Source organism: Bufo gargarizans, chromosome 1, assembly GCF_014858855.1.
Source record: "Bufo gargarizans isolate SCDJY-AF-19 chromosome 1, ASM1485885v1, whole genome shotgun sequence".
NCBI lineage: Eukaryota > Metazoa > Chordata > Amphibia > Anura > Bufonidae > Bufo > Bufo gargarizans.
The window spans coordinates 589,814,722-589,830,594 of NC_058080.1; positions in this window are offsets into that span (position 1 = coordinate 589,814,722).

Consider the following 15,873-nt stretch of genomic DNA (forward strand, 5'->3'; position numbering starts at 1 on the left):
AACATGGTGGTGGTAGTGTGATGGCGTGGGCATGTATGGCTGCCAATGTAACTGGTTCTCTTGTATTTATTGATGATGTGACTGCTAACAAAAGCAGCAGGATGAATTCTGAAGTGTTTCGGGCAATATTATCTGTTCATATTCAGCCAAATGCTTCAGAACTCATTGGATGGTGCTTCACAGTGCAGATGGACAATGATCCAAAGCATACTGCAAAAGCAACCAAAGAGTTTTTTAAGGGAAAGAAGTGAAATGTTATGCAATGGCCAAGTCAATCACCTGACCTGAATCCGATTGAGCATGCATTTCACTTGCTGAAGACAAATCTGAAGGGAAAATGCCCCAAGAACAAGCAGGAACTGAAGACAGTTGCAGTAGAGGCCTGGCAGAGCATCACCAGGGACCCAGGGTCTGGTGATGTCTATGAGTTCCAGACTTCAGGCTGTAATTGACTGCAAAGGATTTGCAACCAAGTATTAAAAAGTGAAAGTTTTATTTATGATTATTATTCTGTCCTTTAACAAGTGGGAGGCACATGTGCAAACTATTGTAATTCCTACACAGTTTACCTGATTTGGATGTAAATACCCTCAAATTAAAGCTGACAGTCTGCAGTTAAAGCACATATTCATTTCAAATCCATTGTGGTGGTGTATAGAGCCAAAATTTTTAGAATTGTGTTGATGTCCTAATATTTATGGACCTGACTGTACAGCGGCATAAAACGCCTTTTCTGTCAGGTGAATGCCTAATTTTTGGGGCCTGTAATTTTTATCCACTGATCGCCTAATGTACCTCCAGCCACATAATCACAAGTTCTTTTATGTCAGGTGAATGCCAAATTTTTGGGGCCTGTACTCCAGTGGCCTACTGTAAAAATTTTATCCAGTGACCGCCTAATGTACCTCCAGCCACATCATCACAAGCTCTTTTCTGTCAGGTGAATGCCTAATCTTTGGGGCCTGTACTGGCCTACAGTAAAAATTCTATCCAGTGATTGCCTAATGTACCTCCAGCCACGTAATCACAAGTTCTTTTATGTCAGGTGAATGCCTAATTTTTGGGGCCTGTACACCAGTGGATTACAGTAAAAATGTTATCCAGTGACGGCCTAATGTACCTCCAGCCACATCATCACAAGTTATTTTCTGTCAGGTGAATGCCTAATTTTTGGGGCCTGTACTGGCCTACAGTAAAAATGTTATCCAGTGAGCGCCTAATGTACCTCCAGCCACATCGAGAAAAAAGGACAATGCAACAGCACTCTGCAAACCAGATAAAGTACAATAATGCCATAGTCACAAAAAATATAATAGTGCTAATGCTACGCTTATTTATAAAGTGAGATGCTTAGCAAATGCATTTTGTACAAAACCATTTGAGCCTGTCTGCTGAACGTCAAGGAGATCTCCTTAAGACGGGAACCTAACACTAAATACTACCTGTTATGCGCCATAATGGTCCCCATAAAGTTCAGGAAGTGTTGGTTCTACATGCATGCTGGGTCCACTCTGCCTTTTACCATTTTTGGTGCAATAATGGACTCCATTACTTCCAAGGGATGCAGGTACCAACATGCATGCCGAGCCCACTCCATACCAGCTTGCAATGAATGTAGTGAGAGCAGGCCACAGATTTATAGTAAAACTAATTAAAATCAGCCTATGGGCCAGACAGGCTAATCAGGAGTGCACGATTTGCTGGAGTCATGGCCATGACAGCGTGCACCTGCGCATTGGAATGTGCTGACTAAGCCCCCTTTTCTTTGCAGATTTCCAGCCGCATCATCACAAGTTCTTTTCTGTCACGTGAATGTCTAAATGTTTGGGGCCTGTACTGGCAACTGTAAAAAAATTTATCCAGTGAACGCCTAATGTACTCCAGCCACATAATCACAAGTTCTTTTCTGTCAGGTGAATGCCAAATTTTTGGGGCCTGTACTCCAGTGGCCTACAGTAAAAATTTTATCTAGTGACAGCGTGCATGCTTGTGATTATGTGGCTGGAGGTACATTGGTACCTCCAGCCACATAATCACAAGTTCTTTTCTGTCAGGTAAATGCCAGATTTTTGGGGCCTGTACTCCGGTGGCCTAAAATAATATTTTTCTAGGCTCCAGCAGGGCACATTTTTGAGAGTTTCCTTTTAAGACGCATAAAAATGACTCCTGATTAAAATGCATATTTTTTGTGGGAATTTTTGCCAATGATCCCCCTCTGGTATGTCACTGTCCATGTTGTGGGACTATTTGTTCACTTCTAGTGAGTATTTGGTGGCTGCAAATATGATCTGAAGGTTTTTCAGGTTCACGAACATTTGATCACGAACGCATGTTCGCAAACCGTCCCGGCCAATGTTCATCCATCACTAGCCACAACCTGCTGGTCCAGGTTCTCTATGTCTAGCTGCTGGTGAGTAGTTTCTTCACTATGCGGGTAAAGAAAGCTGCTTATCAGCGACCCTAGACACAGGCTGCTGCTGATGGAGCTGGTGCTGCTCTTGCCACCCCAACCTTCCCCAGCAGCCATGGCAGTCAGTGGAACGTGAGGGCAGAGGGCCCCCCCCCTCCCGGTCAGACCAGCGAGAGGATGGACGATGGCAGCGGCCAACTGACTACATAGGATGTCTCTATAGTAGTTCAGTTTTTCCTCCCTCTCAGCGGGTGTAAAAAAGGCCCCCATGGACTGGTAGCAAGGGTCCAACAAAGTGGAGAGCCAGAAGTCATCCCTCTGCCTAATAGTGACAATTCGGCTGTCACTATGCAAGCAAGTGAGCATGCATCGGGCCATTTGTGCAAGTGACTAGGAGGGACTCCCTGCCTCCCTATCCACTGCATACTGCCATGGTGTGTTTGGGTCCTATGCCTCCTCTTCCTCATTGCCCTGTAGCTCCTCTGGCTGCTCCTGCTCCTCCTCTCCTGTCACCTGTGTAGCAAAACCACCCATTTTGCTACACATTGCTTGTGCTCCAATGTCCTTCTCCTACTCCAGTTCAGCCCCCACAGGGCTCATGTGGCCATGAGATCTTAGCGCCTTGTATCCATTCCCCTGACCAGCCAGATTTACCAGCGTCTGTTCCAGGACATGAAGCAGTGCAATGACATTGTTCATCCCCTAGTCCTGGCGACTGACAAATAATGTGGCCTACTCAAAGGGCCGGAGCAAACGGCAGGTGTCACACATGAGCTGCCACTGGCTGACATCGAAGTTACACAAGGGAGTACTCCTGTCCGTTTGGATCATCAAGAAATCGTTTATGGCCTTTCTCTGTTCGTATAGTCGGTCCAACATATGGAGGGTAGAAACGTTGCATATCAGCCTATGTTGCCGGATGCCATTCTGCCGCTGCAGCTCAAGTAGAGTGTGCTTTGCGGGTATGAGTGGCTGAAATGCATGCAAAGTTTCCTGGCCATTTTTAGGATGTCTTGCAGATGGGTGGAAGACTTCAGAAACCGCTTGACAACCAGACTGAACACGTGTGCCATGCAGGGCGCATGGCTCAGCACTCCTTGACGCAGCGCCGAAACCATGTTCTTCCCGTAATCGGTCACCATGGTTCCGATTTTGTTGTCGCGGAGAAAGCTAGGATTCGATTTCTTGATGAAGGACACTGAGCAGTTCCTCCCCTGTGTGACTCTGTTCGCCCAGGCAAACGAGGTGCAGAACAGTGTGACACTGCCATGCCCGGCACATGTGGTATGCTGGAGGGGCACTGTGAATTGTCCTTGCACTGAAGGCTGAGGACACTGTGGAAGAGGCAGAGGCAGACATTGTTGCATGACCAACAGCGTGAGAATGTGGAGGCGGAAGCGGCATCACCTGGCCAAGTTGCTGGTGTGGCTGTGCAGGAACCACATTCACCCAGTGGGCCGTAAAGGACATGTATTTCCCCTGACCATAGTTACAGCTCCACACGTCGGCACTGCCGTGCACATTGGCAGACACCGACAGGCTCAAAGACTGGCCCAACTTCTGTTCTATATACATGTGCATGGATGGTACTGCCTATTTGGCAAAGAAATGATGGTTTGGGACTCTCCACCTCGGCTCGGCACAAACCATCAGTTCTCTGAAAGGTGCTGAGTCCACCACTTGGAAAAGGTGGGACTGCAGCACCAGCAACTTGGACAGGAGCATGTTCAGCTTCTGCGTCGTTGGATGAGTGCACGCATACTGTTGTCTATTGGCAATCGCTCCGGTGATCGATTGCTGATGGAATGACTGACGAGGAGTAGGAGGGCTAGGATCAGGAGCATCAGGACCAGCTGACACTGGGAGCTCAGGCCTCTCGAAGTGACCTCTGCTGCCACGGCCCATTACTCTGCTGTGACCTCTGCCTGGACCAGAAACATTTAGGCCTCTGCCACTCCCCTGTGCAGGGCCTCACATTTCTCTGTCTGACATACTGTTAGATCAAATAAATTAATAAAAAGGAAATTAAAACACGCCAAAAAAGTCTGTAATATTCTCACTTCACCACACAACGGCTAATAAGCCCTTTTTTCACACTAATACACACAAAAAAGAGCTTTATAACATATAACTGCACAGCTGAATGGCAAATATATTTTTCTTTTGCCACTAATACATGCCACAATAGGTTTTAGAAGATATAACTGCACCGCTAAACGGCAAACATATTTTACTATTGCCACTAATACACAGCAAAAAGGGCTTTAGAACATATAACTGCACCACTGAACGGAAAATATATTTTTCTTTTGCCACTAATGCACGACAAAAGGGCTTTAGAACATATAACTGCACCACTGAATGGCAAATATATTTTTCTTTTGCCACTAATACACGACAAAAAGCGTTGCAATTTTCGCACTTCACCACACAACTGCTAATAAGCCCTTTTTTCCCACTAATACAAGCCAAAAAATGCTTTAGAACATATAACTGCACCGCACAAGGGCAAATAAGACAGAAATAAACCCTATTAATGGCTGTATCAAACAACACTTGCAGCCCAATAACAAAAACTGTTTGCTGGAATTACAGAGCTGTATAATGGCAATTTGGGTGCCCAGTCAGTACAGCAAGGTGTAATAGGATTGTTCCTATTACCCAGGCTGTAACCTCCCCTACTGAACCCTGTTCAACATAAATGCTGTGGAATGATTCCTCCTTATCCTTTTCCTTCACCTTGATTAATCTTTCCCTGCACTTGTAGTTTTTTTAGCACAATGAAGCTTTTTCTAGCACTGTCCCTAGCGCCTGCTAACGTCTCTCCCTGCACTAAGTACAGGAAAATGGCAGAATCCAAGATGGCTTAGGGTATTTATAGGGCTGTGACGTCACAGGGCTGGCTGGCTACTGATTGGCTGCATGCATGGCATTATGAGTGATTCCGCCTTCCCAGAGTTCTTTGCTCCATGTCCTCACGCGTGCAGCAGCCATTATAGAAAAAAATGTGCTTCGTTACCACTAAGCTTGAGGAAATTCAGATTCGGTGGGAAACAAATTTTCCTGAAATTCGGATCGAATTCCACTTCGTCATGCCTCTTAGTTAAATTTTCCTACTTCCACTAAGACTGTGCCCTCATTGATAGAATTTGAGACTGTTGACTGTTTGTTGCTCCACATAAGACACAACAAAGACGGATTACGACCACACCAATCTCAATTAATAAAAGATCAATTTTATTCATATCTCAATAAAAAATAACATGATTTACATTACATAAATATTGATTAGCAGGGACTGAACACAGTCAAACAATGCCCTGCCAGCAGCCCCATCATTGTAGTGATGAGAGATGTACCCCCATGATCTGTAATGCATGGAGCAGAAATCCTAATTGGTATAATCAAGCAAAGGGTATACAATACAAAAACCTATCTCAAGTACAGGTGTGCCTCCCATATAACTAATGGCCACACTACAAAGACTCAAAACACACAGATCAAAAAAGCCAAGAGGTGCGCTAAATGGAAAACATACCAATGGTACATCTGTGTCCAAATAAATTCTTTCTGCCATGCATACCACTCACAGGCACAGGCATAAAAATCCCTTGTGTAAGATCTGAACCCCTATCCCAGCGGTAGGACCTCCACCTATTAATATATATCTCTATCCTGTGGATAGGGGATAACTTAATGTAACTGGAATACCCCTTTAACCACCTCAGCCCCCCTAGCTTAAACACCCTTAATGTCCAAACCACTTTTCACAATTCTGCACTACATTACTTTCACCGTTTATTGCTCGGTCATGCAACTTACCACCCAAATGAATTTGACCTCCTTTTCTTCTCACTAATAGAGCTCTCATTTGGTGGTATTTCATTGCTGCTGACATTTTTTACTTTTTTTTTGTTATTAATCTAAATTTACCGAAATTTTTGCAAAAAAAATTAAATTTTTCACTTTCAGTTGTAAAATTTTTCAAAAAAACATCATCTATATATATGTTTTTCTCTAAATTTATTGTTCGACATGTCTTTGATAAAAAAAAATGTTTGGGTAAAAAAAAAATGGTTTGGGTAAAAGTTATAGCGTTTACAAACTATGGTACAAAAATGTGAATTTCCGCATTTTGAAGCAGCTCTGACTTTCTGAGCACCTGTCATGTTTCCTGAGGTTCTACAATGTTCTACAAAATCAAATGTGGAAAAAATGCCCTGTGAAATCATAAAGGTGCTCTTTGGAATGTGGGCCCCTTTGCCCACCTAGGCTGCAAAAAAGTGTCAAACATGTGGTATCGCCATACTAAGGAGAAGTTGGGCAATGTGTTTTGGGGTGTCATTTTACATATACCCATGCTGGGTGAGATAAATATCTCGGTCAAATGCCAACTTATAAAAAAATGGGAAAAGTTGTCTTTTGCCGAGATATTTATCTCACCCAGCATGGGTATATGTAAAATGACACCCCAAAACACATTGCCCAACTTCTCCTGAGTACGGCGATACCACATGTGTGACACTTTTTTGCAGCCTATGTGGGCAAAGGGGCCCACATTCCAAAGAGCACCTTTAGGACTTCACAGGGCATTTTTTACACATTTTGCTTTCAAACTACTTCTCACGCCTTAGAGCCCCTAAAATGCCAGGGCAGTATAACTAACCCACAAGTGACACCATTTTGGAAAGAAGACACCCAAAGGTATTTCATGATGGGCATAGTGAGTTCATGGAAGTTTTTATTTTTTGTCACAAGTTATTGGAATATGAGACTTTGTAAGAAAAAAATAAAAAATAAAATATTCTAGGAACTTGCCATGCCCCTCACGGAATACCTTGAGGTGTCTACTTTCCAAAATGGGGTCACTTGTGGGGTAGTTATACTGCCCTGGCATTTTAGGGGCCCTAATGCATGAGAAGTAGTTTGAAATCAAAATGTGTAAAAAATGCCCTGTGAAATCCTAAAGGTGCTCTTTGGAATGTGGGCCCCTTTGGCCACCTAGACTGCAAAAAAGTGTCACACATGTGGTATCGCCGTACTCAGAAGAAGTAGGGCAATATGTTTTGGGGTGTCTTTTTACATATACCCATGCTGGGTGAGAGAAATATCTCGGCAAAAGACAACTTTTCCCATTTTTTTATACAAAGTTGGCATTTGACCAAGATATTTATCTCACCCAGCATGGGTATATATAAAATGACACCCCGAAACACATTGCCCAACTTCTCCTGAGTACGGCGATACCACATGTGTGACACTTTTTTGCAACCTAGATGCGCAAAGGGGCCCAAATTCCTTTTAGGAGGGCAGACTTCTTCTCACGCTTTAGGGCCCTTAAAATGTCAGGGCAGTATAAATATCCCACATGTGACCCCATTTTGGAAAGAAGACACCGCAAGGTATTCAATGAGGGGCATGGCGAGTTCATAGAAAAAAAAAATTTGGGGCACAAGTTAGCGGAAATTGATTTTTTTTGTTTTTTCTCACAAAGTCTCCATTTCCGCTAACTTGGGACAAAAATTTCAATCTTTCATGGACTCAATATGCCCCTCAATGAATACCTTGGGGTGTCTCTTTTCCAAAATTGAGTCATTTGTTGGGTGTTTGTACTGCCCTGGCATTTGAGGGTCTCCACAATCATTACATGTATGGCCAGCATTAGGAGTTTCTGCTATTCTCCTTATATTGAGCATACAGGTAATGAGATTTTTTTTTTCCGTTCAGCCTCTGGGCTGAAAGAAAAAATGAACGCCATAGATTTCTTCATTCGCATCGATCAATGTGGATGAAAAAATCTCTGCCCCAAAAAAAAAAAAGTAGGTGAAAGGCGTCTGCCAGGACATAGGAGCTCCACCCAACATCCATACCCACTTAGCTCGTATGCCCTGGCAAACCCGATTTCTCCATTCACATCAATCGATGTGGATGAATAAATCATTGCCGGGATTTTTTTTATTTTTTTTATATGTAAAGTTTTTGCCAACGCACATGAACACCGCCATCCCCTCAGCTCATATGCCTCGGCAAACGTATCTTTTACTGCAGAGGAGAAATCTCGTCTTGCAGCGCCACATACACCAACTTTTGTGTAATCTGACAGCAGCGCAATGCTTCTGTCAGAATGCACATCAGTGCTGCGGCTAGTCGATCGGTTGGTCCACAAAAAACAAAACAAAAAAGAAAAAACCAGGCCGCAACGCAATAAATTTATTAACTTTATAATAACATTTGAACGGAACATATAAACTTTATTTAACTTTTTGAACAGAACGTTAACTTTTTTGCTTACCAACCTCTCCTTCCCCATGGGACAATGTGCAAAGAGCAAAGCGCCCAGAGATGTGGCGAAGTACATTATGCACTTTGTCCCAGGTGAAAGGAGAGGTTTGCAGCAGCTCTGTGTGAATGGGCCCTAATAGCCCTGTGTGCCTGTCCTGTGAGATACAATCCCTATGCTAAGTGTACCTGTGTGGGGTACTTCCGGAAACACTCCCCTAAGCATAGGGCAGGGTGGTCAGGGCAGTCAGGACAGAAATAGCGGGTGTCACGCCTTATTCCACTCCTGCTACAGACACAACATTTTTTTCGGGGTGGCGGTTGGTTTGAGGTACCGGCAATGACACTGGGGAAATGTCGCTCGTGTAGACGACTTACTACACTGGTGGTTGGGAGCCAACATCTGGTCATTGAAGTCCACCCCTCCCATGAGCGAATTATTGTCGTGGACACAGAGGGGCTTTTCAATGACATTGGTTGCTTGTTCAATTTGGATTGTCGTGTCTGCGTGAATGGAGAAGAGCATGTAAACGTCACGCTTGTCTCTCCATTTCACCACGAGCAGTTTTTGTTTAAACAAGGCAGCCCTCTCCCCCCTTGCAAGATGGGTGGTAATGAGCCGTTGGGGGAAGCCCCGGTGACTAGGTCGCGCGGTGCCACAGCAGCCAATCTGTTCTAGGAACAAATGCCTGAAGAGGGGCACACTTGTGTAGAAATTGTCCACATGAAGATGGTACCCCTTGCCAAATAAGGGTGACACCAAGTCCCAGACTGTCTTCCCACTGCTCCCCAGGTAGTCAGGGCAACTGACCGTCTCCAGGGTCTGATCTTTACCCTCATAGATCCGAAATTTGTGGGAATAGCCTGTGGCCCTTTCACAGAGCTTATACAATTTGATCCCATACCGGGCGCGCTTGCTTGGGATGTATTGTTTGAAGCCAAGGCGCCCGGTAAAATGTATAAGGGACTCGTCTACGCAGATGTTTTGCTCAGGGGTATACAAATCTGCAAATTTAGTGTTGAAGTGGTGTATGAGGGGCCGAATTTTGTGGAGCCGGTCAAAAGCTGGGTGACCTCTGGGTCGGGAGGTGCTGTTGTCGCTAAAGTGCAGGAAACGCAGGATGGTCTCAAATCGTGTCCTGGACATGGCAGCAGAGAACATGGGCATGTGATGAATTGGGTTTGTGGACCAATATGACCACAATTCATGCTTTTTTGTTAGTCCCATGTTGAGGAGAAAGCCCAGAAAAGTTTTAATTTCGGAAACTTGGACGGGTTTCCACTGGAAAGACTGGGCATAAAAGCTTCCTGGGTTGGCGGCTATAAATTGAGTGGCATATCGATTTGTTTCTGCCACAACTAAGTCCAACAGCTCCGCGGTCAAGAACAGCCCAAAAAAAAAACTGTGCCAAACCGATCTGAGCTGTCTCAACCCGAACTCCAGACTGGGCGGTGAAAAGGGGAACTACTGGTGCGGCTGAAGTTGGGGGCTGCCAATCAGGGTTTGCCAACACCTCAGGGACTCTAGGGGTTCTACGGGCCTGTCTGTGCGGTAGCTGCGACGAGGGAACTACTGCACGTGCCACCGTACCAGCTTCAACTGCCCTTCTGCTGCTCGCCACTTCACCATGTTGTACGGCAGTGCTGGTACTAGGTCCAGGATGGGCTGCGCTGCTTGTGTATGCCTCACCACATAATCCGACAGCGCAAGCCCGACTCTGCTGCCCTCGAAGCGGATCCTGCGCAACCTGTGGTCTAGCAACATAGGGCCGGGTACGCCTGGTGGTATCATGGACCTCGCCCCTCCTCGTCCGAACTTTGGGTCAGACTGCCAGTGCTTTCTACAGGTTCATATTCTGACCCGCTGAATTCGTCAGATGAGGGTTCCCATTCCTCACCCGACTGGGTCAGAAGCCTGTAGGCCTCTTCAGAAGAATACCCCTTATTTGCAATTTGGACTACTAAATTTTGGGGGTATTCCCTGAGACTACCCAAGAAAAAAAGCAAGCCTGTCTTACAAATGGGAGGCTAGCGAAGTACCGGAGACTGCTGCGATTGATAAAAAATATCAAAACTGATTTTTTTATTGCCGCAGCACTTGTAAAGTGATTGTGCAGTGATAAAAAAAAAGGCCTGATCAGGCAAACACTGCGTTTTGGGTGGAGGGCGAGCTAAGGTGACACTAATACTATTATATATCTGACTGTGATCAGTTTTGATCACTTACAGATACTATAACAGTACAAATGCTGATTAGTGATACGCTAATCAGCGAATCAGTGACTGCGGTGCGGTGAGCTGGGCACTAAACGATCGCTAACTACCTAACCAAGGGGCCTAAACTATCCTAAAACAGTCAATACCAGTGGAAAAAAAAAGTGACAGTTTACACTGATAACTTTTTTCCCTTTCACTAGGTGATTGACGGGGCGATCAAGGGGTGATCAAGGGGTTAATTGTGGTGATGGGGGGTGATCTGGGGCTAAGTGTAGTGTTTGGTGTGTACTCACTGTGATGTCTGCTCCTCTGCCTAAACCAACCAACGAAAAGGACCAGCAGAGGAGCAGAGAAGCCATTTAACACATTATATTTATAAATATAATGTGTTAGATGGCTTCTGATTCGATTTTTTGGAAATCATCAGCCTGCCAGCGACGATCATTGGCTGGCAGGCTGATAACGAATTTGTGCTTTAACTTTTGCCGACCCACGATGCGCATGCGCGGGCCGGCTCTGACAAAAATCTCGCGAGATGACGCGCCGGCGCGTCCAGGAGGAATTACAGGGCCGCCGCAAAGACGCATCCCTGGGTGCAGCGGTCCTGAGGAGGTTAAAGCAATTTTTCTAACACTGCATTTCCCTAGCTGGCTTCAGTTTAAGCATCAAGAAAAAGGGAGCAACATTTCTCTTCTACCATGCAACCACAGGGTGAATCCAAACGTCTTTGTCTACATTTTTGCTTGTCTCTGTCTGGTTACACTCCAGGGCTGTGATGAGTGTATTTCACTTCACTATATAGCTCTAGACGCCTCTAACTCCACCTCCATATGGGGAAAGGATACAGATCCACCTAGTTCTGACAATTAAGACCTGTTAACTTGTGTCAATTACATATAATATTTTTAACAGATGACTAAGTAGGGTGGTTTTCCGTCTCTTATATCTAAGTATTAGTTCACTGCCTAATAGAGCGGTTAAAATTAAATAACAAAACTTTATTGAAGATACTTAATTAGAATTAAAATTCAGCTAATCCCTCTCTTATAATTCAGAGATAGGCAGATAGGACCAAGAGTCAGGGGTACAGTATATATTCAACTGTATTACGGACTACCGCCACAGAATTCATGGACACTGTTTATGGATGAACACAGTTGAAAATCATGTAACTGCGGTAGGTCCCCAAATCGTGACAACAAAGGACCAAGTCTCTTTTTAATTTAATAGAGGCTCTGGTCCAGCTATCCCACTTTACAGAAGGGGTTTATTCAATTCCCCAGGGCTGCCTGGGAGTGTCTGTGTTACTAACACCAGGACAGATTCTGGAGAGCCCCTTCTGCCGCTTGTATGAGGCTACCTAATAGGAACAAGCCCTGCTCAACGTGTTTCTGTTAACCCTGTAGCGGGCACTTATTCAGGAGCAAGGGGTAAGTGGGTACTGGTTCCATAAATGGTTGCCTAAAATAGGGAACAAGTGGAGAACGCTGCTCATGGGACGTGCAGCAGCATCGGCGCTGATATGGCCTCGCGCGCCCGCCCGTTCCTACTCTATAAATAGGGATACGCTGGGAAACCGAGCGAGGGAGCTGGCCTGAGTAACCAATCACAGGAGAGGGGCGTGTAAAGGGGAGTAATGTCCCAGGTCCTGCAGTGCCGCCCATATACAAAGAGATACGCCCCTTTGTATATTTTATTGTCTAATTTAGACTCTATTTTTTTAATGTTTCTGTGTGGATTCGAACTCACAACCATCTACATTAAAGGTAAGAACCTTAACCACTAGAGCTCAATGCTAAGTCATTGCTGAAAAACCTCATAGAAGTTTCTCTAGTATTAGGTATGCATATACAGCAGAAGTATCATTTTATATATTTTTTTGGTAATTGTAAAAAAATGTATGGCACAAAATAAATATGTTATTACTAAAAAAATATATATAAAATGATACCTCTGATATATATGAATGCATAATTGAGGTGAAACTACTTGTCACGAGGGTGTCAAGAACCACGCCTGACTCCGTTATACCCGGGGTCAGGAAGTCGCAGCGGTTGGCTGCGCGCTCTATGTAGTAAGATAGGGCTGTTTCCTTATGGTAGCTTTCTGGGTTTGCTTTGCAACCCTTTTTGGCTCACTCAGGGATCCGTAGCTCCTTCTCCTCAGCTGTTCCTTGTCCAGCACTCCCAACCTCCTTATATTCCCCTCTCACACTTCTCTGGTTGCCAGATATAGAGCTTCCTGCCTGGACTTCTATACTGACCCACTGGAGCTGTGTTGCTGCGTTCTCTGGTTGTTGGTCCAGAACGTTTCCCTCCGGATCCCTGTTGGACCTTTGTGGTCTGCTGTGGTAGCCCACCTGGGTTTATGTGTTTGTTTGTATTGTCTGTCCTCTCCCTGGTGTTTTCCTCTTAGTGTCAGTGGTGCGGACTAGCGATCCCACCGGCCCGTTCACTATCTAGGGCTCATTTTAGGGAAAGCCAGGGTTTAGGCACGTGATCGCCGCACGGGTGAGGAACCCGTCTAGGGACGTCAGGGCAGTCAGGTGCCAGCCGCAAGGTGAGTCAGGGGTCACCACCTTTCCCTCTTCCTTGGGCAGGGCTTTCCCTTTTCTCTCCCTGTGCGTGACGCCAGTCATTACATTATATCTGGCCCTTATTTTGTGTAGGTAAAAAAATAATAATAATATTTTTACCTACTTAGAATCCAGTATGGATCCAATTTCTGCTCTGTCCAAGCAATTTTATGGCCTGTCTTTGGAGGTGGCAGGATTGAAGGCGTCGGTCCTCCAGCAACAGCAGCAATTACAACTTACCGCAAGCCCAGAGGTTGCTACTGATAACCAGGTTGTTGTGGAACCCAAGGTTCCTCTCCCTGACAGATTTTCTGGGGGAAGGGACAAGTTTTTGACATTCCGTGAGGCCTGTAAATTATATTTTAAACTGCGCCCTTACTCCTCTGGTAATGAAGAACAGCGGGTGGGGGTTGTTATTTCCCTGCTGCAGGGGGACCCGCAGTCCTGGGCGTTCTCTTTACCCACTGATTCCCAGACTCTTAGGTCAGTGGATGAGTTTTTCGGGGTCTTGGGTCTCATATATGACGACCCTGACCGAGTCGCACTGGCTGAATCAAGATTATGGAGACTCCTACAGGGAGAGCGGCCGGTAGAGGAGTATTGCTCTGACTTCCGTAGGTGGGATACGGATACCCAATGGAACGACCCGGCTCTCAGGAGTCAGTTCTGCTCTGGGTTATCCGAAAGGGTTAAGGATGCGCTTGCATTATATGAGACCCCCTTTTCCCTTGATGCGGTTATGTCCCTTTCTATCCGAATAGATAGACGCCTTAGGGACAGGTTGAAAAAACCGGAGCAATTGGTAACCCCTCCCAAGCAGCAGTTAGTCTGTACGGACTTAGACGAGCCTATGCAGCTAGGAGGAACCACTCGTCAGGTCCGTCCTCCTGAGGTTCGCCGTAGGCGTGTTTTTTTTTTTTTTTGTGGGGAGAGGGGTCATTTCATTAATGTCTATCCTTCTTTCCTCAGAATCAAAAGACCGTTGGAAAACTACTAACCCCAGGCTGTGTGGAGGATGTCAGCCGGGGGGTATATGTTTCCTCCATACGTACATTGCAATTTGTGTTGCCAGCGGTTATTGTTTTTGGTGTTAAGACGGAGACTATTTCTTTCTTTCTAGACAGTGGAGCAGGGGTAAATTTGACAGATGCCCATTTGCCTGCACTATGGGTTTGTCTCTCTGTACACTACAGAGACCTATTCCCATATTCGCTATTGATTCTGCTCCTCTGTCTCAGAGAAACCTCACCCACATTGTTCATAATTTACACCTTCGGGTAGAGGACCACCATAACGAGATGCTTTCATGTTATGTTCTGGAGGGGCTTCCCACTCCGGTAGTGCTGGGCCTTCCCTGGTTGGTAGCGCACAATCCAGTGGTGGATTGGCAGGCCAGGGAGATATCGGAGTGGAGTGAGCATTGCAGAGAAAATTGCTTAAATAGCAATTGCTTAGTCGCCTCCATAACTACCCTACCTACATTTATTTCGGATTTTGAGGATGTTTTTTCTGAAAAGGGTTGTCAGAAGTTACCACCTCACCGTCCTTATGATTGCCCGGTTAACCTTATTCCCGGCGCAAAATTACCCAAGACCAGGTTATATAATCTTTTGGGTCCAGAGAGACAAGCCATGAAAGATTATATCTCCAAGAGCTTGGCTAAGAGACACATCAGACCCTCTTCTTCACCCGTGGCTGCAGGGTTTTTCTTCGTTAAAAAGAAAGGTGGGGGTCTATGTCCTTGCCTAGATTTTCGCGAATTAAATCGGATAACCATCCGAGACCCATACCCTCTTCCTCTCATTCCTGACCTGTTTAACCAGATTGCGGGTGCTAGGTGGTTCTCCAAACTTGATCTTAGGGGGGCCTACAATCTGATTCGTTTCAAGGAGGGGGATGAGTGGAAGACAGCTTTTAACACCCCTAAGGGGCATTATGAAAATCTAGTTATGCCTTTCGGTCTAACCAATGCTCCTGCCGTCTTTCAACATTTCGTTAATGACATTTTTAGTCATCTAATCGGCAGGTTTGTGGTAATATACCTAGATGATATTTTAATTTATTCGTCTGATCCGAGAACACATGAGGTGCATGTCAGACAAGTACTGCAGGTCCTACGGACGAATAAATTATATGCTAAAATTGAAAAATGTGTCTTCACAGTTCAGGAGATACAATTCCTAGGTTATTTTTTATCTGCTTCAGGTTTCCGTATGGATCCTAGGAAGGTCCAGGCAATTTTAGATTGGGATCTTCCTGAGAACCTCAAAGCACTGCAACGGTTCTTGGGCTTCGCGAATTTCTATAGGAAATTCATTAAAAATTATTCAGTTATTGTAAAACCCTTTACTGACATGACTAGGAAGGGGACTGATTTTTCTAAATGGTCTGA